This window comes from Zalophus californianus, chromosome 2 (genome assembly GCF_009762305.2).
Source record: "Zalophus californianus isolate mZalCal1 chromosome 2, mZalCal1.pri.v2, whole genome shotgun sequence".
Classification (NCBI taxonomy): Eukaryota; Metazoa; Chordata; class Mammalia; order Carnivora; family Otariidae; genus Zalophus; species Zalophus californianus.
The window spans coordinates 123009990-123036832 of NC_045596.1; the positions used below are offsets into that span (position 1 = coordinate 123009990).

Sequence of the window (26843 nt, forward strand, 5' to 3'; positions counted from 1 at the left end):
GTGGGATTTCCCTTTTTCTCTTCCCCGTGCTGGACCCTTATGTCCTGGACACCAGCTCTTCCCGTTTCTTGATTTAATCCCTTGTTTTATACGAAAACATCCTTCTATAGCTTGCGGAGAAAGTATGTGGCAGATCTAAAAAAACAACCAAAAAACAACAAAAAAACCTCCCCTATTTGAAAATGCCTTTAGGTTACCTGGATCCACACTGGATTGGTCATTTCATGAAGTATAGATTTCTAGGCTGGAAGTCATTCTTTTCAGAAATTTGAAACATTGCACCAGTGCCTTCTAGATTCCTGTATTGCCATTAAAAGACTGGCATGCCACTTTTGGTTCAGATCCTCGTATGTGACTTGTCTCTGTTGTTTTTCCTCTCTGGAAGCTTTTAGAACGTGCTCTTTATATATCCAGATTTCTGAAATCTCATGATCATATGCCCCTGAATAGTTCTTTTTTTCCAATCATCATATTAGGTATTCAGTGGCCTTTTGCATATAGAAATTCATGTCTTTCAATTCCAAAAATTTTTGTATAAATCTTTGATAATATTACCCCTCCATTTTCTTGTTCTCTTTTTCTGGAATGCCTATTATTTAGATGTTAGATTCCCATTACCTCCTAATTTTTTTACCTTTCTCTCCCATTTTTCACTCCCGACCTTTGTCCCACCTTCCAGAAGTCCTGTAACTTATCCTCTAAGTCTTCTCTTGAATTGCTTTTATCAGCTATGTTATTTTCCAGGAGCTTTGATTCCTTAATAATTGTTTTTCGTTCCATAAGAAGTGTTTTCTTAAAGACTCTTATTTTTGTTCTATGTATATAAGTTGTCTTCCTTTTCTGAGGATATTAATTCTCTTTTACATTTGTTTGTGATCCCTGCAGTGAACTTCTTCCTTGATTTTTTCCTGTTTGTTTGTTTTGGTTCCTGTTTTCAAATTACAATCTCTCCTTTTGGTTAACATTTTGTATTTAAAGGCCAGTCACCAAATCCTTATTGGAAGCTCCAGTGCTTGGTTTGTTAAGTGATGGGCTCCACTGTAGGCTGCCTGGTGGACACCTGGGCCATCCAGTGCCAACAGCTATTCCGCCTACTTTCCTGTCAGTGTCCTGGGAACAGGCCAGGGAATGAAGTCAGGGGAATCTCACAGTCAAAAGGTAGATTTTCATTTAATCCTGTTTCTATATGGCCTCGTTCCCATCTTTGGCTGCCAACAAGCACATTTTCATCTGTCACAGTTTGAGTACTGATTTGTCCTTAGAAAAACATGGTCACCATCAGTGTGGATTCTGGGTGTTAGGGCAGACCTGGGAGTCTCATCCTAGGATGCAGGGGAAAACATACCCAAGGGCATCCTGTCCATTACAATCCTATTTGGGGGGAGCAGAAGAGATGCCAGAATATAGGGACAACAGGAGATGAGGGTGGCATGCAGATGAGAAGGTGCCACTTTGCAGCTTTTAGGCTGTCCCTATGCACTCACTTCCAAAAGCCCGGACAACTGACTTTCAATTCTCTCTGCCCGCTGCTATCTTACTCTGTGTCTTGGGGCGGTGAAGTGGCAGGAAACGTAAGCCTGACTTGGGGAGTTATGCCACTGGACTATGCCTTTCTGGCAGTGTACTGAGGGCAGAATTCTTTGCTGGATGCACCATCACATGCACACCCAGAAATTCTGCTTGTGACATTCATGTTTCATTCACCCAGATAAAGACATCAAACAATATCGTAATAGGTATCGCTATTGTGTAAATGGACTGCAATTTTAAAAGGCACAATAAACTCTGTGTATTCCAACCATAAAAAGGAATTTTCCCACCCCTCCTCTTATTTCTCTTGGAACATCAGCAAATTAAATTGCAAGGGAAATATAATGAAAAGATTTTAAGTTATCCTGCAGACATGAAGACATGGGAAGTTGGCTATAAAATTACTTTTGGGTATTTTTGCTTATTCCCTGTTCAAACTCTGTCCAAAATTTCTCTATGAAATAGGAAACTTTTCCCCTTTCTCGCCTCTGCGCTCTGCAAGGCTAGAGATAGCTGGCCTTTTATTAACCACCCTCTTTACTTCCCACCCCACCCCTAAAGTGCTTAGCAGTATTAAAGACTCATTCTTCATTGCCTGAACTGTTAAAAAAAAAAATAGTAAGTCCATAACAAAGAGCTTTCTACCACTGCCAAGATACACTGTGATCAGTCACAAAAATCAGTACATATTCCAAGAAAATAAGTATCAGCAGTTGTAGAGAAAACCAAGACGTGTGACCAAGTAAACATAGTGTATCCCTAGAAATATAGAATCAGACGTACAATACTAAAGGCACAGGTGTCTTAAGAGTTATTGATTAAACCCCAAACTAGAGTTCATATAGTATTTCAGTAGCAAACACCCCAAACTATTTCCCCTTGCTTTTCCTTTTCTTTCACTTTTTTCTCCCTTCCTATTCTCTGGGTTGAAGAGTGAGGAGTGGTGAGAATAGTAATAGTAATGATGATGTGGATTATAATCAAAATCACATTCACTGTAAAATTTGGGATATAGGCTTCACCTAAAACATCCTGACTCTTTTTCCCATAAGACTCTGAACATGGAAAGGGTGGTATTTACGTCATGTCTTTGTTCTGCAACTTGAGGATAATTCATAGCCCTACAACCTGAAGAATATGTTACATGCTCGATACTAAAGCACTCAGAGCAAATCTTATTTAAAAGACACATGATGGGGTCAAGCTCAAATTATCCATATGGACTCAAGGGCATAAACTAAGTTCATAAATGTTTAAGGGAGCCTTGCCTTGAGCTTTCCCACAGGACAAGTGGAAGAGAAAGAGAAATAAATTCCAGCTAGATAAGCAGTCAGTGTGAAGGACAAGAATGGTGGGCGAGGGAGGAGGTGGAAAAAAGGGCATCATAGAGACAGGAAAGAGAAGGTTCATGAAACTCAAGTTTGAAGTTGTACAAACAGTTAATAAAGAGCGATCAAAGCAAGAGAGTGTATGTTCTCAGGACCCTGGGCAAGTCAGCATCTGGCAGCTGACCTGTATATATGGTACTGTGAACAAAGTAGATCGAGAAAACAGTGGATTGATTAAGAATTGGAAAAGATTCAGGGAAGGCACTTTCTGTTTCAGCATCACTGAAATTGCAAGAGATGCTACACAGCTAAATCTTCAATTAAAAAAGGAAAGATTCCATCCTGAACAATGGCAGCTGGATTATAAGCATTTTTCATAAAAGAACTAAAAACTCTTTTAGGAAATTTAGCTAATGAGATTAAAAAACACTATATTCCAGATGGGGTTGTCATTCTTGACCCATTCTGAACTTGTTCTTATTTTTCCTCCATGTCCATCAGCTCACCCTAGGCATTTGTCAGTAAAATATGATCAAATGCAAGCATTCATGGTGAGAATCTGCAGAAAAACCCAAAATGCCCCTTTAAGTAATTCTCACGGGAATGATTTGCAAAATGCACGAACAGGCAGCATTTTAACAAATGTATATATAGGAAAAAAGATTGACCACATAAACCATTCTTCTCCTTCAGGAAATGATAGTCCTAGAGGCTGACCCCTTAGTCACAGGACTCAAACTGCTCTTGTTAACAATATCAACAATGTTTCCTACAGGCTGACCCCTTAGCCACAGGACTCAAGCTGCTCTTGTTAACAACAAAGGTATGATTTATCTCTCAAGGATGTAAAGGCATGAAAGGCTTACCAAGAAAGTTATGGCTTATATGGATGAGATTGATGCCGTGGGACAATGACGGTCTTGCTATTTACATCTTCTCTTTTATACATTCTGGTACCAAGCCACATCTCAGGATCATTTGGGTGTTAATGCCCATCACTATCCTGATATTTTACTTTTTTTATGCTACTGTTTCCTGTAGCTAGAAATTCATTAAATTGCTTTAATGTATAAAGTAACCATTTTTTGCCAGAACAAGATTCATTTTGTTTGACTATATATTTGTTTTCTTGAACATATATTAATTGGCATGAGTTAAGCCATGTTTCTCAACATGCTGAATAATTTTTCTGAAGCATAATTCCTAGTCTGACTGTCCCTTCTCTGTACATTTCTAAAAGAAAAAAAAGATTCAACTTCAGATATGATTTCTGCTTGAGGAGACAGATGGCTGCAAGAAACAGGAAATAGTATTCATCCAACTAAAAAATACACACCCAAAGATCCAGCTGATAGAAAGGCCAATGTTTTTATCTATTTTTTTTTACAAATTATTTTCAGATTCCTTTTCCCTGAATTAGTATAATGCCTCTCTCCAGAATTCAAACAACCAAAAATTCAGATAACTGGAATTTTTTTTCTATATTTTACCTCCGTAAAGAAAGAGACAAAATAAATAAACAAATGCATATCAGAGACTTGGGGTTTTATTTTTGTTGTGTCTTATTAATTGTTGTTGCTTTTCTATCTTTTAGAGTAGGTCATGGGGTAAGTATATCTTAGATTAATCACATACCTCTTATATATCTATGATACTCAATAATGGCATGTATGTTCAATCATAATGATATTGAGGCTCTACATGGCATGAACCATTAAAGGAAGAACAAATTCACTCTAAACTTAAATTCACTGTAATTTCTTTGAAAACTTTATTTTTTATTTTTATTTATTTTTTTTTAAAGATTTTATTTATTTATTTGACAGAGAGAGAGTGAGAGCAGGAACACAAGCAGGGGGAGTGGGAGAGGGAGAAGCAGGCCTCCCACCGAGCACGGCTTTTAAACTGGAGATCAGTCTAACAATCCACCATAACATTTTCTTAACCAGGACATGTCAATATATATACATACTGTATAAGTGGGAAAAGTAGTCTTTATTCAGTAATAAAAACACACACATATATGCACAATAGTTTTAGTAGCAAAGTAAATTCTGCAGAGAAAACAGAATTTCAGTGACCCTATCAGTGAAAGAAGCCAGTCACAAAAGATGATATAGTTCCATTTATATGAAATGTTCAGGATAGGCAAATCCATAGAGACAAAAAGTAGATTAGTGATTGCCAAGGGCCGGGGGATGGAGGATGGGAGGAGTAGCAGTAAGTCACTGCTGATGGGTATGGGGTTTCTTTTCCAGATGATGAAAATATTCTCAACTTAGATTGTGGTGATGGTTGCACAATTCTGTGACTATAACAAAAATCATTAAATTATACATTTTAAATAAGTGACATGTATGGCAGGTTATATCCATAAAGCTTTTTTCAAAAATACCCTCCCAGGCACCTGGGTGGCTCAGTTGGTTAAGTGTCTGCCTTCAGCTCATGTCATGATCCCAGGGTCCTGGGATCGAGTCCCGCATCAGGCTCCCAGCTCAGCAGGGAGTCTGCCTCTCCCTCTCCCTCTGCCTGCCGCTCCCTCGGTTTGTGCTCTTTCTCTCTCTCTCTCTCTCTCTCTCTCATTCTCTCTCTCTTTGTCAAACAAAAAAATAAAATCTTTAAAAAAAATACCCCCCCCAGAGGTAGTTTTCCAGAGCTGCCAGATGCGTTGGCTGGTCAATATAATCCAACTGAGAGAGCACAAACCTTTGGGTGAATCTCCTTTGCTTTCCTCCTCCTTTTACTGTCAGTGATCTTTGACTAATTTCTGTGTCCTTCTCTGCTTTCATTCCATGGACTTGGAGTTGTACTTCCCCATCTGTACACTAACTTGGCTTTGAATTTCTGGCCCTTCTTAAAATAACATCAAATGCTCCCTGTGGAATGTCCACTGATCAAAAACCCTGCCTTCTGGATCTCATACAAACCTAACACCTGAGCACATTCTGCCATTCTTGACAAGCACATTCCCGGATTCTGCCAAGTTTCCACTGTTTCTAATCCAAACCTCAGTCTTCTCCCAGAAATGTTAAGTTAGAACCAAGGTAGGGGCTCCGATCGAAACCAAGCTGGCTCCTCAAGAAACTCTTGTGGCAGTCACCTGTATCTAAATGATATGTGAAATATTTGGAGACTCACACTAGAGAGCATCTAACCCTTTTTTCAGCCATTAAAGTGAATGAGATACTAGTGGGTTTTCCCTGCAGATTGGATCCCTTTGTCCACCACCAGGATGCAGGTTACAGAACAGAATGCTGGCAAGTTCACAGTAACGCTATCTGGTCCCCAGCGTCAAGGGTGCCCCCATCTGCCCACCATATTCAAGTAGGCCCCGGAAGCACCTTTCCAAATAACAATCATTTACTTAATGCCCATGTTGGGAATGGCCTAGAAAAAGGAAAAGTCCTAAGAGCTTATCGGATCTCATGGAGAGATAGAAATCAGACATGTGGTTTCTTCTTCCTTTTCCCGGTCTTTTCTACCCCAAATTCGGAGCTCCTTTTGTCTTCATCTGTAGATTCTCTCTTCAGGACGTGGTTCCTGAAGGCCCAGCTGAGCCACTAAGTTGTCCTGTGGTCTGACTCCCTTGCACTTTAGATTTTGATTTGAAGAAATGGCTTGAAATTTTTTTTTCTCACCACTGGCAAATGGCAAAGTTTTCACATCCTAAAAGCAATGCTTTTTAAGTGAGAAATATAAGAATCAATTTGTCCATCATTCCATTATACTGCCTAAACACTTAATAATTAAAGGACCGGCTTCAGTTAACTACCTAAAGGCTTTCTTTTTTTTAAGTTGATTTTGAAGTTGATGAGCTGTCAGTAAGTCTAAGAAAAATTCTTTTAGGCATTTACCAAAAAGTTGTTACAGTTTAAATGAAAAGCTTATTCAAAATGAAATTTAAATTTCTCTATAGCAATTTTAGTTTCAGGGAACTTTAAATCTTAGAAATAGCTCAGTACAACTCCCTCACCTTATAGATAACAATAGTAAGACCTAGTGAAGAGAAGTCACTCACCTCACTCCATGAGGAGGCAATAATTTATGATGAAATTTACACTTGACTCAGGGGCAAGGAGAGGACTTGGAAGGGATGGAAAAAAAATGAGAAGATCAAATAGCATCTTCTTCAGGCCCCTTGCAATAACTGAAGCAGAGAATACTGTGAAGACTATGATCTATCTACCTGAATCAAAAAGACGTCCTGGCAGCTAAAGAAGTTGGGAAACAGAAGGCCAACCCACTGCCCCACACTCAATTCCTGGACACTGGCAGTCCACTGCCTACTATTTCAGGACACAGCTAAGCCCAAAGTGAATCATAACTCATACCAGACTTAAAGAGTTGTAATAATCTCTTATACTTATTTGAATATTAATCTTTTACCAAAATAATAACAGCAATTATATGCACTTATATTTTATAAATGAATACAAATTCACCCTCGAAGGATCATCTAATATAAAGGAAATAGAGACAAAATTACTAGGAAAAAGTAAACTAGAGCACATTTCATTAGACCTATCTCCTGATTTTTCTTAGATTTAGTCTAATTTCTCTTGCAGGCCTATCAGAAAATCTTGTTGGTGGAAATTGCCTATAACCGTTTTTTTGTAATGAGCTATGTCTGGCACTGCTGCTCTATAATTCTCCAGAGCACTGGCAGAGGGGAGAAGGACAGCAGAGTGAATCACAGAGACTCTTAGGAGGCAGGCAGAGCTCTCTGTCTGAATAACAAGTTAGTTGTTCAGTATTTTCAGGACACATCAGTCATTGGTCTTGTGGGAGGTGTTCCTCTGAGTTGAATGAGAACCTTTTAGGGAGGTTCATCCCAAGGCAAGTGGTTTTGGAGCAGGAGGGTAGTACCTTGTGGTTATAAATACAGCGCCTTACATTTTGCTTCCCTGATTACTAGCTTGACAACACTGGGTAAGTTATTGAACTTCTCTATGAAATGAGACCAGCTGTCCTGCTGCCATTGTTGTTGCAAACGTTCAGTGAAGTAAATGCAGGACTGTCCCTAGCTCAGTGCCTGCACAGACTCTATCCTCCATAACAAGTAGTTTTCTTCCCTTCCCTTCATTAAGGGAATCAAAGGTCTGCCTGTACTGTTGGAGAGAAAGTTGTACCACAAACAGGCTGCACTGGGACCATAAGGACTTTGGGAAGATTGGGCCCAAACAGTAGCTTAGACAATTGGTGAAGGAGCCCAAGTCTATCCAACATTAGAACCCAGGTTCTTAACATTCTAGACCAGTGCAATCCAAAGTGTGGACTTTGGCCCAACAGCATCAGTATCATCCCAGACCCTCTAACTTTGGATCAGTGGGGAGTGGGGCCCAGGAGGCGGCGATTCTACCAGCTCTTCAAGGGAATTCTTTCCACACTCAAGTCTGAGAAGCACTGCCCTAGAGAAAGTGTTACCAACAAACCTAAAAGGACAAGAAGATAGAAACCAGGGAAAAAATCCATTTTTCAAGGGGCTTAAGTCAAAGAGATTTTAAGGAAAGATGAAAGAGACAACTGGAGGAAGCCTCTGGGGAAAATCTTTAGATATCATAACAATTCTGAATTTTATAAATACTTTCATTTACTGAGCAAACATGAATCCACATGGTGCTTATTAGTGTTGTAACTATAAATGAGCCACTGAGCTTATTACCAACTGGCTCTGTAGGTTGCTCCCCAAGACAAGAAGGGATAGCAGGAAAACCCTTAAATAGAAAGAACCTGTGTGCTTATTTTTGCTGACAACATCGCAGGGAGATGGGAAGATACCATCTTACTCAGCAGCCAGTCCTAGGAGGAAAAGAACCAATCCAAATCTCTAGAGCTTTAAAGATAAAACAGAACAACAACAACAACAATGACAACAACAACAAAACCCAAAAAACAAAAAAGAGTCAGCCATGGGACTAAAATCAGGGCTGAGACACAACCCATCAGCCATAACTGGCAGGAGGCCCAGAAGCAAGGCTCCTTCTTAGGAACCAAACATCTGCCTGCTTTCACATCTACATAACATACTAAACTGTTAGCAAAAAGTTCTAGCATTCCACAAAGATCAAGGGCACATGACACTTAGAAGATTCAGTTGCACATGTAAATATTTACTAGCTACTTTCTTGGGGTCTACAGACCTGTTCCATTTTATTGGCAGCTGAACTCCATCATTTTAGTGAGCTGCTATGTTTTACTAGAAATATAGGAGGGGTGGGGGACAAAACTTGAAGCAACTGGGAAAAATATATCACAATTATTTAACAGCAATTCCACTGGTGCCTCTAAGACTTGGGTGGGGGGTGTGGAGAGGAGCGGAGAGGAGCATTCTGAGTGGTTATGTCCATTTCAGAGAAATTTAATATCTTAATGATCCTCCAGGCTCCCAGTGCCTGCAACTTTCTCTACTCAAAGCTAAGGCCACTTAACCCTATTTCTAGGCTGAACCTTCCCCCAGAATCTGGATCCAATGTAATAATCAATCAGAAGAAACTGAGGAAGGTCCAGTTGAGTATCTCAAGTAGACATGCCTTCTAGGTAAGCTTATTCCTAGACCTGCTCTGACTTATAGTTCCAGTTACATTTACTTGGCCTTGGTCTTGCTGTTGTGGGCAGCTTTCTCCTTATATTTCATTGTATACCTGCTACATTTCCACATTAGAGCTAAAATCCAAGCACTTCCTTCAGAAAGCCAACCATCTACTTTTTCCAGAAAAATAGTCTAAACTTCCTTCCCAGGTAAGTAGAAGAATATGTGTTCTGGCCAGAGTGGAAATTAAAAGCTCAGCTTAAAGATTAGACAATAAATTTTTTAAAAATTAAAATTAAAAAATAAATTAATTAATTAAGAAAGATTAGGCGATAGTGTTGGAGAAATCTTTTAGAAAGCAGAGCAAAAGGAAAGAAAAAAAAGGACAGAAAATACAAGGAAAAAAGACAATTGGAGTACTAGTTCTAAAAATTTAAATACCAAGTTTCCTAAAGAAAAGGACAAAGAAAATAGGAAATCAATTTGAAACTTTGAGAGAATGTCCTAGAACTGAATAACAAGGGTCTGAGTGTTCAGCATGATGGATGAAAATAGAGCCACACCCAAGCATGTGGCTGAGAAATTTCAGAGCCCTGGGTATAAAGGGGAGAGCAGGGGGGCGGAGCAAGATGGCGGAGGAGTAGGAGACCTGGATTTCGTCTGGTCTCAGGAATTCAGCTGGATAGGGATCAAACCATTCTGAACACCTATGAACTCAACAGGAGATCGAAGAAAAGAATAGCAACAACTCTGAACAGAAAAGCGACCACTTTCTGGAAGGTAGGACATGTGGAGAAGTCAATCTGAGGCGATATTCGAGAGGATAGACGGCAGGGGAAGGGGACTCCGTCAGCCACTTCTGGCAAGTGATAGAGCCGCGGAGCACAAAATCAGAACTTTTAGAAGCCGGCTCCGCTGAGGGACGTCACTCCAGTGGCTAAGCGGGGGGTGGAACCCTCGCTGGGACAGTGTGGTCTCAGGACCCTCGGGGTCACAGAAAGACCAGGGGTGCCTGAGTGCAGCAGAGCTCCCAGGTATCGGAGTGGGGAAGCCGGCTGCAGAGACAGAGCTGAGGAGCAAGCTCTCAGCTCAGGGTTGCCATAAACTGTGATCAGTGACAGTTGGGCCACTGCTCCTCCAGCAGGGACCCAACAAGCGGCAAATCTGGGGAGACTCCCCTTCCTCCCCCAGGAGGAGCAGCACGGGAGCGCACTGCAGGGATCTCCTGGGTTTGGAGACTCCACACCGGGTCGGGTGCCAGAGATAGAAATGCTCGGTCACAGGCTGGGTGAGCATGGAGTGTGGCCGGAGACCGGGAGACAGGAGTGATTGACTGCTTTTCTCTGGGGGCGCACTGAGGAGCGGGGCCCTGAATTCTCGGCTCCTCCCAGGCAGAGATTGGGAGGCCGCCATTTTCACTCTCTCCTCCAACGCTGTACGGAAAGCTTGCAGGGAACAAGAGCTCCCAAGAGCAAACCCGAGCAGATTACTTAGCCCGGACCGGCAAGGGCAGGGCAATTCCGCCTCCAGCAAAGACATTTGGGAACCACGGCAACAGGCCCCTCCCCCAGAAGATCAGCACGAACAGTCAACCAAGACCAAGTTTACCAATCAAAGAGAATGGGAGAACTCCAGGACTAGGGGAATACTGCACATAGATTCATGGCTTTTTTTTAACATGATTCATTAGTCTTTCAAAGTTAATTTTTTTAACTGTTTTTTTTAATTTTTCTTTTTCCCTTTTTCAACCAACATCTTATAAATCCCTTTTTTTAAAAAAACATTTTTATTTTTCATTTTTAGAGTCATATTCTATCCCTTAATAGTAGTTACCCTTATTTTTGGCATATATATATAAGTTGTTCTCCCTTTAAAATTTTGAGATACAGTTTCTTCTAACAGATCAAAATATACCCTAAATCTCTAGTGTATGGCTTTGTTCTAGTCTCCTGCCTGATCACATTCTCTCCCCTTTTTTTCTTTCTTTCTTTCCTTTTTTTAAATCCTCTTTATTTTTTCACACACCTTCCAATCAATTCCTTTTTTAAAGTTTTTTATAATTTTCATTTTTACAGTCATATTCCATCCCTTCATTGTATCAACCCTTATTTTGTATATATATATAAGTCTTTCTTTAAAATTTTAGGAGGCACTTTCTTCTAACAGACCAAAATACACCCAAAATCTAGTGTGTGGCACTGATCTATGCACCAGCCTGATCATATTTGATCATACTCTGTTTTTTTATTTTGTTCTGTTTTTGTTGTTTTTATCTTTTTCTTTTTTTCTCTCTCTCTTTCTTTTTTCTTTCCCTTTCTTTTCCCCTGGTTTCAGGTCTTTCTGATTTGTTTAGAGTATATTTTCTGGGGACGTTGTTAACCTGTTAGCATTTTGTTCTCTCATTCATCTATTCTCCTCTGGACAAAATGACAAGACGAAAACATCACCTCAACAAAAAGAACAAGAGGTAGTACTGTCTACCAGGGATTTACTCAATACAGACATTAGTGCGATGTCAGACCTAGAGTTCAGAATCATGATTTTAAAGATACTAGCTGGGCTTGAAAAAAGCATGGAAGTTATTAGAGAAACCCTTTCTGGAGAAATAAAGAACTAAAATCTAACCAAGTTGAAGTCAAAAAGGCTATTAATGAGGTGCAGTCAAAAATGGGGGCACTAACTGCTAGGATAAATGAAGCAGAAGAGAGAATCAGCAATATAGAAGACCAAATGATGGAAAATAAAGAAGCTGAGAAAAGGAGAGAGAAACAACTACAGGATCACGAGGGCAGAATTCGAGAGATAAGCGATACGATAAGACAAAACAACATTAGAATAATTGGGATCCCAGAAGAAGAAGAAAGAGAGAGAGGGGGGCAGAAGGTATATTAGAGCAAGTTATAGCAGAGAACTTCCCTAATGTGGGGAAGGAAACAGGCATCAAAATCCAGGAGGCACAGAGAACCCCTCTCAAAATCAATAAAAATAGGTCAACACCCCGACATCTAATAGTAAAACTTACGTGTCTCAGAGACAAAGAGAAAATCTTGAAAGCAGCTTGGGAGAAGAGATATGTAACCTATAATGGTAGAAACATTAGATTGGCAACAGACCTATCCACAGAGACCTGGCAGGCCAGAAAGGACAGGCATGATATCTTCAGAGCATTAAACGAGAAAAATATGCAGCCAAGAATACTATATCCAGCTAGGCTGTCACTGAAAATAGAAGGAGAGATAAAAAGCTTCCAGGACAAACAAAAACTAAAGGAATTTGCAAACACGAAACCAGCCCTACAAGAAATATTGAAAGGGGTCCTCTAAGCAAAGAGAGAGCCTAAAAGCAGCATAGACCAGAAAGGAACACAGACAATATACAGTAACAGTCACCTTACAGGGAATACAATGGCACTAAATTCATATCTTTCAATAGTTACCCTGAATGTAAATGGGCTAAATGCCCCAATCAAAAGACATAGGCTATCAGATTGGATTAAAAAGAAGACCCATCGGAGGAGGGCGGGGACGCCAAGCATCTCGGGGACGTGGAGTCTGGAGGCCGTAGAGCTGTTCTGGTCTGTTGGAGTAGGTTGGTCTCCAACTTCCCGCGAATACGAATAAAAGAAACTGAAAAAGTTGGAGAAGATCAAGTATATTCAATCACTAAGCCAGAAGATCAGCAAAGTAGGAAATGCACAATTCTGATGACAAGTTAACATGTCCCATTTGTTACAGTATTTTTGAAGATCCTTGTGTACTACCGTGCTCTCATACATTTTGTAGAAATTGTTTGGAAAACGTTCTTCAAGCATCTGGGAACTTTTATATATGGAGACCTTTACAAATTCCACTCAAATGCCCTAACTGCAGAAGTATTATTGAAATTGCTCCAACTGGTATTGAATCTTTACCTGTTAATTTTGCATTAAGGGCTATTTTGAAAAGTACCAGCAAGAAGACTATCCAGATATTGTCACCTGTCCTGAACATTACAGACAACCATTAAATGTTTACTGTCTCCTAGATTAAAAAAACTAGTTTGTGGTCACTGCCTTACCATAGGTCAACATCATGGCCATCCCATAGATGATCTTCAAAGTGCTTATCTGAAAGAAAAGGACACGCCTCAAAAACTGCTTGAACAGTTAACTGACACACACTGGACAGATCTTACTTGTCTTCTTGAAAAGCTGGAAGAACAGAAATCTCATTCAGAAAAAATGGTCCAAAGTGATAAGGAAGTTGTTCAACAGTATTTTAAGGAGCTTAGTGATACATTAGAACAGAAAAAAAAAGTTTTCCTAGCTGCTCTCTGTGATGTTAGCAATCTGATTAATCAGGAATATACTCCACAAATTGAAAGAATGAAAGAAATAAGAGAGCAGCAATTTGAATTAATGACACTGACATCATCTTTACAGGAAGAGTCTCCACTTAAATTTCTTGAAAAAGTTGATGATATCCACCAACACGTGCAGATTTTGAAACAAAGACCCCTTCCTGAGGTTCAACCTGTTGAAATTTATCCTTGAGTAAGCCAAATATTGAAAGAAGATTGGAGCAGAACAGAAATTGGACAAGTTAAGAAACTTCTCATTCCTGAAATGAAAATTTCTTCAAAGAGGATGCCATGTTCCTGGCCTGATAAAGATGAAAAAGAAGTTGAATTTTTTAAGATTTTAAACATTGTTACAGTTACTTTAATTTCAGTGATACTGATGTTGATCCTCTTTTTTAACCAACACATAATGACCTTTTTAAATGAAATCACTTCAATGTTTTTCTGAAGTCTCTCTATCTGTTTATCAAAGTTTGTCTAACAATCTGCATGATTTAAAGAATGTGCTGTCACACTTTACATTTATTGAAGGAATTCAGGTGGAAAATAGTTTCTCGTTGAAAATTCAAATCTGAATTGTTTAAATAGGCATTCTGTACAGCAGACTAAACCATTGCTAAAGGGAGAAATAGGGTAGAATGGATAAACAAAATAGCCAACTGAACTATCAGAGTTACAACAAATATATAGAAATATGTTAAACCATCCATGCTTCTTAGATGATGGAAGTCTGTCAAAGTTAGAAATGATACATAAGTTGTCTAAACCAGAGTGTCTAGTTCACTCGATTTAATACATTATCCCATTTACTTTATCGCTGTGGCATTGAAACATTCCTGTACCAATACTATCTTTTAGCATTTTTTTTTTTTTGTCTTTTAGCATTCTATTACTGCAGTGGTTAGTGTTGCAGTTCTTTATGTATAGTTTTTAGATTAAAAGATGGCAAAATCCTGAGAGTGTATAGGCCTTTATTTTGATGTGGCTTGAAAGCCTTTGGCCAAATAAGGATGGTGAGTAGAGGTTTTAAATTCAAGTAGCAAAGTCTAAAAGTGATAAGGGATTGCTTACATTAAGGATATTTTTGATCAAACATACCTGACGCATTTATACATTTTAAGATAGATTTAAGAGCCCTAAAATGTTTATCAACATTCATTCCTGACAAAGCTATTGCTTTTGTAAATATTTTGTTAGGGACCAGTGACTTTTTCAAATAATGGTCTTATTTTATTCTGTAGTTTGTTTAAGTTTGACTTTTTGGTTAGTGCTTTTAGTTTTGCCAGTCAAATCGGTTCTTGGATTAAAAATTCAAAACATTTTACCAGCATGGTATATTGTTGCTATAATCCATCATTTGATTTAGGTGCATCATGTTAACTCTATTTGTCTCAAAAATGGGCTTTTCTGCCATTTGCTTAGGTTATTATCAAAGTACCAATAATTTAACTTTCTTGAATTTTGCTTAAATGGGAGCCTGTGTAGCTCTTAAGTCAAATCCCTTTGATTAGTTTCCTTATTGTTAACAGGGACTGGAATTGTGGTGCTTGTGGTAGGACTTTTGGCCCTTTTGTCCATGAAAACTAAGTAAAAGGTCATTTGTTTTCCAGAATTCCAAATTGGCTGTTGCTCTTAGATCCATTCCCTAGGAACCCGATCTAGTTCAGAGACTTTTCAGGTCATTTTAGGGAATGCTCCTGGTTCTATACTACATATAAATTATAATTAAATAATATGGCTGTAGTTCTAAAATGCTCCTAAAGGCTTATCTGCTGAGAATATCTTACCACAAAGATGGCTGGCTGTATCAAGTCAAATATATGACCAGAATCAGAATATATATTTAGCACAGTTAACAATCGTGTGGGCAAAGAACATTTGGAGGGTATTAATAGAGGTGGTGGGGGGAGCTAAATAATTAAGGTATTGAAATATAAATACAACATATTAACTTTAGACTGAAGTTTATTAGTTACAATACAAAAATGCCACATACTTTTTGAATACGTATATGAGTAAGCACTGAAATTTGTTAACTATTTGTGCCAAGCTCTTAACGTCACATTTCTGAAGTAGGTATTAACTTCTACTCTCTGTAGATAAGGAAACAGAACGAAAAGTGATTTGCCCAAGGCCGTACAGCCAGTATATGGGAGACAATGTCTTTTCAGAGCTCGTGCTGTCATGCTACCAAAACTTTAAGCCAAGATTTTTATTCAATTAGGACTAATTTATGTCTAAGAATCATTTATAGATAAAAATTGGAACATATACACACATTTTAGATTTGACATTACTATTTTGTAAGTTGCCAGTTCTTAGACAAAACTGAATTTTATGTAGTGTGCATAAATATAGTCAAGAATACAAATAACCGATTCTTAATACATGCTGTTCTGTTTTGTAATTCCTACCTGGAGGATGAAACTGTAAGTTTAAGGTACATAATCCTGAAATATTTTTAAGTTTTATGTATAAAAAATATATTTTAATAAACTTATTTGGCTATTTAAAAAAAAAAACAAGATCCAACGATATGCTGTCTGCAAGACACTCATTTTGGACCCAAAGACACCCCCAGATTGAAAGTGAGGGGGTGGAAAACCATTTACCATGCTAATGGACACCAAAAGAAAGCTGGGGTGGCAATCCTTATATCAGACGAATTAGATTTTAAAGCAAAGACTGTAATAAAAGATGAGGAAGGACACTATATCCTACTTAAAGGGTGTATCCAACAAGAAGATCTAACAATTGTAAATATCTATGCCCCTAACATGGGAGCAGCCAATTATAAGAGGCAATTAGTAACAAAAGCGAAGAAACACATTGACAACAATACAATAATAGTGGGGGACTTTAACATCCCCCTGACTGAAATGGACAGATTATCTAAGCAAAAGATCAACAAAGAAATAAAGACTTTAAATGACACACTGGACCAAATGGACTTCACAGACATATTCAGAACATTCCATCCCAAAGCAACAGAATACACATTCCTCTCTACTGCCCATGGAACATTCTCCAGAATAGATCACATCCTAGGTCACAAATCAGGTCTCAACCGGTACCAAAAGATTGGGATTATTCCCTGCATATTTTCAGACCACAATGCTTTGAAACTAGAACTCAATCACAAGAGGAAATCAGAAAGAACTCAAATACATGGAGGCTAAAGAGCATCCTACTAAAGAATGAATGGGTCAACCAGGAAATTAAAGAAGAATTAAAAAAAATTCATGGAAACCAATGAAAATGAAAACACAACTGTTCAAAATCTTTGGGATGCAGCAAAGGCAGTCCTGAGAGGAAAGTATATAGCACTACAAGCCTTTCTCAAGAAACAAGAAAGGTCTCAATTACACAACCTAACCCTACACCTAAAGAGGCTAGAGAAAGAACAGCAAATAAAGCCTAAACCCAGCAGGAGAAGAGAAATAAGAAAGATCAGAGCAGAAATCAATGGAATAGAAACCAAAAGAACAGAGGAACAGATCAATGAAACTAGGAGCTGGTTCTTTGAAAGAATTAACAAGATTGATAAACCCCTGGCCAGACTTATCAAAAAGAAAAGAGAAATGACCCAAATCAACAAAATCATGAATGAAAGAGAAGAGATCACAACCAACACCAAAGAAATACAAACAATTCTAAGAACATATTAGGAGCAACTCTATGCCAGCAAATTAGATAACCTGGAAGAAATGGGTGCATTCCTAGAGATGTATCAACTACCAAAATTGAACCAGGAAGAAATAGAAAACCTGAACAGACCTATAACCACTAAGGAAATTGAAGCAGTCATCAAAAATCTCCCAACAAACAAAAGCCCAGGGCGAGATGGCTTCCCGGGGAATTCTACCAAACATTTAAAGAAGAATTAATACCTATTCTTCTGAAACTGTTCCAAAAAATAAAAATGGAAGAAAAACTTCCAAACTCATTTTATGAGGCCACCATTACCTTGATCCCAAAACCAGACAAAGACCCCATCAAAAAAGGAGAATTACAGACCAATATCCTTGATGAACATGGATGCAAAATTCTCACCAAAATACTAGCCAATAGGATCCAACAGTACATTAAAAGGATTATTCACCATGACCAAGTGGGATTTATCCCTGGGCTGCAAGGCTGGTTCAACATCCGCATTTCAATCAACGTGATACAATACATTAACAAAAGAAAGAACAAGAATCATAGGATCCTCTCCATAGATGCAGAAAAAGCATTTGACAAAGTACAGCATCCTTTCTTGATCAAAACTCTTCAGAGTACAGGGATAGAGGGTACATACCTCAATACCATAAGCCATCTATGAAAAATCTACAGTGAATATCATTCTCAATGGGTAAAAACTGAGACCTTGCCCCCTAAGGTCAGGAACGCGGCAGGGATGTCCACTATCACCACTGCTATTCAACATAGTATTAGAAGTCCTAGCCACAGCAATCAGACAACAAAAAGAAATCAAAGGCATCCAAATTGGCAAAGAAGAAAGTCAAACTCTCACTCTTTGCAGATGATATGATACCTTATGTGGAAAACCCAAAAGACTCCACCCCAAAACTGCTAGAACTCATACAGGAATTCAGTAAAGTGGCAGGATATAAAATCAATGCACAGAAATCAGTGGAATTCCTATACACCAACAACAAGACAGAAGAGAGAGAAATTAAGGAGTCGATCCCATTTACAATTGCACCCAAAACCATAAGATACCTAGGAATAAATATAACCAAAGAGGCAAAGGATCTGTACTCAGAAAACTATAAAATACTCATGAAAGAAATTGAGGAAGACACAAAGAAATGGAAAAACGTTCCATGCTCATGGATTGGAAGAACCAACATTGTGAAGATGTCAGTGCTACCTAGAGCAATCTACACATTCAATGCAATCCCCATCAAAATACCATCCACTGTTTTCAAAGAAATGGAACAAATAATCCTAAAATTTGTATGGAACAAGAAAAGACCCCGAATAGCCAGAGGAATGTTGAAAAAGAAAAGCAAAGCTGGTGGCATCACAATTCCGAACTTCCAGCTCTATTACAAAGCTGTTATCATCAAGAGAGTATGGTACTGGCACAAAAACAGACACATAGATCAATGGAACAGAATAGAGCGCCCAGAAATGGACCCTTAACTCTATGGTCAACTCATCTTTGACAAAGCAGGAAAGAATGTCCAATGGAAAAAAGACAGTCTCTTCAACAAATGGTGTTGGGAAAATTGGAAAGCCACATACAGAAGAATGAAACTGGACCATTTCCTTACACCACACACAAAAATAGACTCCAAATGGTTGAAAGACCTAAATGTGAGACAGGAGTCCATCAAAATCCTAAAGGAGAACACAGGCAGCAACCTCTTCGACCTCAGCCGCAGCAACTTCTTCCTAGAAACATCGCCAAAGGCAAGGGAAGCAAGGGCAAGATGAACTATTGGGATTTCATCAAGATAAAAAGCTTTTGCACAGCAAAAGAAACAGTCCACAAAACCAAAAGACAACCGACAGAATGGGAGAAAATATTTGCAAATGACATATCAGATAAAGGGCTAGTATCCAAAATCTATAAAGAACTCATCAAACTCAACACCCAAAGAACAAATAATCCAATCAAGAAATGGGCAGAAGACATGAACAGACATTTTTCCAAAGGAGACATCCAAATGGCCAACAGATGCATGAAAAAGTGCTCAACATCGCTCGGCATCAGGGAAATCCAAATCAAAACCTCAATGAGATACCACCTTACGCCAGTCAGAATGGCTACAATTATCAAGTCAGGAAATGACAGATGTTGGCGGGGATGCGGAGAAGGGGGAACCCTCCTACACTGTTGGTGGGAATGCAAGCTGGTGCAACCACTCTGGAAAACAGTATGGAGGTTCCTCAAAAAGTTGAAAATAGAGCTACCATACGATCCAGCAATTGCACTACTGGGTATTTACCACAAAGATACAAATGTAGGGATCCGAAGGGGTACGTGCACCCTGATGTTTATAGCAGCAATGTCCACAATAGCCAAACTGTGGAAAGAGCCAAGATGTCCCTCAACAGATGAATGGATAAAGAAGATGTGGTATATATACACAATAGAATATTATGCAGCCATCAAAAGGAATGCAATCTTGCCACTTGCAACGACGTGGATGGAACTGGAGGATGTTATGCTGAGTGAAATAAGTCAATCGGAGAAAGACATGTATTATATGACATCAGTGATATGAGGAATTCTTAATCTCAGGAAACAAACTGAGGGTTGCTGGAGTAGGGGCGGAGTGGGAGGGATGGGGTGGCTGGGTGACAGACATTGGGGAGGGTATGTGCTATGGTGAGTGCTGTGAGTTGTGCAAGACTGTTGAATCACAGATATGTACCTCTGAAACAAATAATGCAATATATGTTAAGAAAAAAAAAGATAGCAGGAGGGGAAGAATGAAGGGGGGTAAATCGGAGGGGGAGACGATCCATGAGAGATGATGGACTCTGAAAAACAAACTGAGGGTTCTAGAGGGGAGGGGGGTGGGGGGATGGGTTAGCCTGGTGATGGGTATTAAAGAGGGCATGTTCTGCATGGAGCACTGGGTGTTATGCACAAACAATGAACCATTGAACACTACATCAAAAACTAATGATGTAATGTATGGTGATTAACATAACAATAAAAAAATTTAAAGGAAAAAATAAAATTAAATTAAAAATAAAAGGCAGAGCAGGAATCAGAAAGTAAAATAGCTTCCAGCGACACAAAAGCAACTGAAAACTAGAAATTAATGGAGTAATGCTTTCAAAACTCTGAAGGAAAATTATTTCCACCCTAAATTTCTATAAGCAGCCAACCCATCATTCAAGTGTCAGGCAGAATACAGGTATTTTTCAGGTATTAGAGGACTCAAAAAATTTTAGAAACACAGTGAAGGCCTTAGGCATCAAGAGTAATAAATATTATAATAAATAAGCAAATTTAAAGCAAGAGAACTCCAGGGAATATAGAAAGTATGCAGTGCAGAAAAAAAATAGCATATGCACATCACTCATCTATTAATAAAGTACAGTGGGGAACCTGGGGGGCTCAGTCGGTGAAGCCTCTGCCTTCGGCTCAAGTCATGATCCCCAGGTCCTGGGATCAAGCCCTGCATTGGGTTCTCTGCTCAGTGGGGAGCCTGCTTCTCCCTCTCTCTCTGCTGCTCTCTCTTACTCTCTCTCTTTCTCTCTCAAATAAATAATCTTAAAAAATCAAAAAATAAAGTACAGAGATAATAACAATACAAACACTTTTATTGATCTAACCAAAAATGTAATAGAACTACTATTGGAAGGTCAGGGTGATAGGAAGGAAGGATGCCAGCAGGGAGTGTGTGTGTGTGTGTGTGTGTGTGTGTGTGTGTGCGTGTGTGCGTGTGTGTGTAGGAAAGGGAAGAAAGAGGGCTAATATCCTCACCTTCGAATGTGGGAAGTCAACAGATAATGTACAAAACTGGAGAATAGAAATCAAGGAATGAAAATAGTAGCATTTTATTCAGATATATGGGGGAGGGGTGTCTGGGTTGCTCAGTCAGTTAAGTGTCTGACTCTTAATTTTGGCTCTGGTCATGATCTCAGGGCCCCCAGCTCAGCAGGGAAGTCTGCCTGAGATTCTTTCTCTCTCTCCCTCTGCCCCTTCTCCACTATGTGTGCTCTCTTTCTCTCTCAAATAAATAATTTTATTTGGGAAAATAAAAGAAAGAAAGAAATATGGGGGAAAATATCAAAACCAAAACTCAGCTGAAGTGTTTTCTTCTAGGGAAGGAGAAGTGGAGGGTGCGGGAATAGGAAATAGTTTTTCATCACTAATTTTGTAGGGCTTTTTGACTCTTAAAAGCAGGGACGATATAATAACGATTAAAATAAATGTGGAAGAAGCTGAGACCCAGCCCAGCTATGAAGAGTGATAGGGCAGAATCTGCAGTTACAGCATCTTGATTCGCATCCTAGTTATGCCCCCTGACTAATCATGTGACCTTGGGCATTTTAACCCTATGAACCTCAGGCCTCTCAAATTAAAATGGGGGTTATGGTGATTAGCAGTGCCTGGTGCATTATAAGCATTCTCCTGTTCACTGAATACAATGTAGAGGATCTCCTGTGTATCAAGCACAGTTGCAGACATTTGGGATATATCAGTGAATATAAAAGGTTCCTGCCCTCATGGAGCTTACTAGAATTAGTGGGGAGATAGAGACAAGAAACAATAAAATATTACTAAATAAATTATATAGTGCATGAAAAAAGTGACAGGTTACATGCACCATGGAATAAAATAATACCGGGGAGGGGGCATCGAGACTGCTGGGAAGAACAAAGACTTGAAGGAGTAGGGAGGCAAACCATTCGTATATTTGGGGAAAAGAATTTGAAAGCAGAGGAACAGCCAGCTCCAAATGTCTAAGTAGGCATGAGCATCACATGTTAGGGAAAGACCCAGGAAGGGGATGTGGATGGAGCAGTGAAGGGAGAGTAGCAGGAAATTAGGTCAAAGGGGGAAATAGGACCCGAGAAATCATGAAGAACCTTGAAAGCATGAGCAGGACTTTGGCTTTACTTAGAGTGAAACAAAGAGCCATTGCTGGGACCTGAGCAGTGTGACATGATCTGATTCACTGAGGCAGAAATCACTCTAGCTGCTGTGCTAAGAATAGAGCATAGGCAGGCAATGGTGGAAGCTGGGAGACCAGTAGGACATGCCTGCAGTGTTCCATTAAGACGGTGGTGGCTCAGACAAGCAGAGCTGGAGAGAAGTGACCGGATTTTCTGTACTGAATAGATTTACCTCTTATTATCAAGATGATGAAACAAATTAAGACAGAAATTATGAAGCATGCCATACAACTTCCCAGTCTGTTTCTGAATAAAGAAAAACTATAAATGGAAAATCGAAATCGAAATACAATATTAGTTTGTCCTTATGTATGTTAACAAAATCTGTAAGAGATGCATTTCCCCTCAATCATAAAATCTCTGTTATTCTGTAGCTCTTGACATTTGTATACAATGGAAGGATCTGGGATTTAAAGGGGCCTGAGCCTTTGTACACATGATACTGTGTTCATTTCTCTTACTTTGCCCACTACCTTACACAGTAAGTATAATTTAGGTGCTGCTTAGGTGAATGGAATATTCTTAAATAAAGCATGAACCTTAATCTCAGATTGCTTAATACTGTAGTGAGGGAGAGTAGACAAACTAAAGAATTTAAGACACATACGAAATAGGTCAATGCCATAGAACTAGTTGGGTTTAATCACTCAAAGGAGTTCTGGGGACAGCAGCTATTCCTTTCCGCTGGGGGAGGATCAGGAGGTGGTATGTGAAAGGCTCCAGGGAGGAAGTGACATCTGTGGGACTGTTTATATTTGGATGTTGCAAGATGAGGCAGAAGGGCTAGATATTCCTGGCAGTGAAAAAAAATTTTTTTAAAGTACCTAGGTAGAACATTTCAGTGTAAATAAGAGGAACAATAATTTCTGAGGAAGAATCACTGGCACATAGGGCTTGGGAAGAGGAAAACTGAAAAGTATGAGAAAGCAAGGTGAGGAAAATCATATTAAGGAGAGTCTCAACATTGCCAGATAAAAGACTCTGTCTAAAGAGGATCACAAGAAGAAATAAATGCTAATGAGAATCCAGTTATCAGAGAATTTTTCTACTGCACTCAGCTGAGACATCAACCACTGGGCTAGCTGTGAATTTCCCAACTGTCAAGTTTACTGTCCAAGAATAGAATGTGGGCAGAACATTTGAGGTAAAATTTAAACTGCCAGCCAAAAAAAAAAAAAAAAAAAAAATTTTTTTACTTCCTATTTTAATTTCATTTTCATTTAGGATTTCTTTATCTTTGGATGCTTATTTCTCTATGTTGCTTTGCTTTCTTCCAAAGTCAAGGAAGAAATGATAGCGATTCTTTTTTCCTAAACTCCTGCATCCTTCCTTCCCAGTTTTAAGAAAATAGCACCATCAGCAGATCTAATGACCGGCCTTGTGCTTTGTGTAAATTTTTATTTCAAGTCACAGGGGTCAGAACTGAAACCAAACTAGCACCCTCATAAACCACATCAAAGAATATTTTTAGACACTACATGAGGTGGACTAAGCCTATAGCCAACCTTTGCATCTCAGTGAACGTGACTTCAGCAATTTGGCTAAACAGTTTTGTTGTGTTCCACAAATCTCTTGCACGCCCTAATAAGTAGAAATGTAGCACCCACTCGGCAGGCTGCAAGATTTTCTGTAACCCAGATTATCTGGAGAGCTCTCAGTTTTATGATGGAATTTTCCAGTCTTTAGCAAAGTCCTACAATCCCCATTTCTGCCAATAATAACAATAGCTAACATTTGTTAGAACATACTTTGTTCTAACTGCCATGTGCAATCTCATTCAATCCTCACAAGTCTGTGAGACAGGTGCAATCATTTTGTCCATTTACAAATGAGAAAACCAAGGCACAGAGGAATTAGCCATGAATCATAGAGCTAGAAAGTAAGTGAATGAATGAACATTTCTCCCTTCTCCACTAACAGTCCACGGTCTCTGCCAGTAGCTCTGACCTGATTCTTTCCTCTCCAGCAGGGTACTGTCCTGGATCTGGGAATGAAGTCCTCAGACTACACCTTGGTTTCTTTCTACGAAGGAACCTAGATTTGTCTCCTTACCTGTCCACTTACCAAATCATCTTGTCCTCTGCAGATTTTAGACTTTTCCAGTTTTAAAAAAAGGCCCTCTTAACCTTACCTCCCAATCAGAACTTTCACTATTTTATCTTGAGAGGTTTTTTCCAGTGTTTCATCATTTTCAAATGTCAGATTAATTTGTCACCATGTAGACCCTTCTGGAGACCTTAACATCTTGGTTCATCAAAACCATGCTGGAATCCATAACCCAATCCAGAAAAAAACCTGCGAATTAAAATGTCATTACTGGAATAGGGATAGAAAAAAAAAAAAAAAAAAGACTGTTCTCCAGCTGCATATACATCTGTGTATTTCTTTAGATGTTGACTTTGTAATGCTAAAACATTGCCACATGGAAAAGATTCATTTTGTAGTTTATATATCTGAGTACACAAACATATGCTTGTGAATGCCTGGAGAACTTGGTTTACGATGCCACCTAATTCAGTCGACATGGTCAGATGTCTTTAATTTTATACAAATTTACAAAAACAGGTATAGTGCCCTTGTTCACAAATAGTTTTTTTAAGATTTTATTTATTTATTTGACACAGAGAGAGAGAGAGAGCGAGAGCAAGAGAGAGCACAAGCAGGGGGAACGGCAGGCAGAGGGGAGAAGCAGGCTTCCTACATGAGCAGGGAGCCCGATGTGGGGCTCGATCCCAGGACTCTGGAATCATGACCTGAGCTGAAGGCAGTGGTTTAACCAACTGAGCCACCCAGGCACCCCTCACAAATAGATAGTTTTAATCAGATCATTCATCTAAAAAAGTGGTCCAAATAACCCATATTCTCCTGTATATGTAAAGAATATTTTTATGTAATATGTAAAGAAATTGCCCTTAATCATTTTTATAGAAAAAAGGGACTAAAGAACATTGTTATATTTATATTTCTCTAAATTATCTTCCAGTTTTTGTCACTGTACATACATAAGTACATTTTTATGTCATTGTATCATGTATTCATTCTGGTTTTTTGTACTCTGCTTTTTCTTCATTTTAATATTCTTTTGTACCTACGTAAACCTCATATTTGCATTTTTTTGTGTCATTGAATAGTTACATGGTGTTCCTTTGCAATACTATTGCTGTTCACCACCACCCCTTTTTTTGACCTTTGGGGTTGTATATTTTCTCTTATTTTAAACTGAGCTATTTTTAATACCTTCATATAGTTTACACTTTGCTCTTTAGGAATACGTCCATAGAGCACTAGCTTCAACTAAATTTTAGCTTCATGTAAACTTTTTGTTTACCCAAATTTTAACTGAAAGTCTAATTTAACACACACACACGTAAGCAGTGCAAAGAAAAACTCTAAACCCTAACCTTACCCACATTCTTTTCCTCTAGGACTCCTTAGAGCCTGTTCTGAACATCAATGCCATGGGTGGTCCCAGAAGTGGAATGACCACATCAAGATGAAGGAACAGTGTGAAAGCTTTTTCTTTTCTTTTTTTTTTCCCTTCAACTTTCCCAGACTACTCTCAAAAGGACTAAAGCAATTTACAATGCTGGTAGCTTTTCATAATTGTGCCTTTCTCAAGCCCACCACCTGCCATTGTATTTTGCTACAATTATTGATTTATGATATTTAAATAGGTAAAAAAAAAATGGTACCTAAATACTGTTTTAGAATCCATACCCTCAATTTTGTCACAGGCTGATTTATTTTCTCTTTATTTTTATTTTCTTGTGAGTATATATACTAACTTCTCATCTCCATATTGAATTGGATTTTAGTATTAGTATGACACACTTATATAAATTCGTGTAGCATGCTTATAACTCTTGTATTATTTTAAATTACTTTGTTTTTTTCTTATACACAGCATATATATTTTGTAACAAATTTTATCTATTATTTTTTTATTTCCAACCCTGTTGTTGAGGGTTCAGAGGTCTATCAAATTGGGAGCAGTCTGGGCCAGCCTGAGATGAATTGTGCTGTCATGAGTTCTTACCTCTATTTGGGCTATTGTGTGGTCTGTCAGGAAAAAAAAAAAAAAGCTTGGAATAGGTCCACATCAGAACTTTCCATCTTATCTATGATAATATCCTTGGGTTTCTTCAGTGGTTAGGAATTTATTTTCTAATTATAAATTTCCTGTCTTGGTCCAAAAGGTAGTAAAAAAAGTTTACAGAGGAATATAATATAATAATGTCAAAATAGAAGTAAAATTAGGGAATTAGAACAAGGGAAAATATAAATGGATGTAGAATATCAAGGTCAGGTAAATAAGAACACTTAGAATAAGTGTGGAGTGTCTTTTTTGTCTTTCAGTGCTTTACTTTTGATAAATCCAGAATTTTTTACTGCAATATGTGGTACATTTATCATTCAGTTCTTCTCTATACCAATTGCCAGTTGTCCCTGCTATATTTAGTGATTAGTGT

The 26843-nt window shown here is 38.7% G+C and overlaps 1 pseudogene; it reads left to right on the plus strand.

The window, feature by feature from the left end:
- The first annotated feature begins 13077 nt into the window (after positions 1-13077).
- Positions 13078-14286, plus strand: LOC113924360 (annotated as a pseudogene).
- The last annotated feature ends 12557 nt before the right edge of the window (positions 14287-26843 follow it).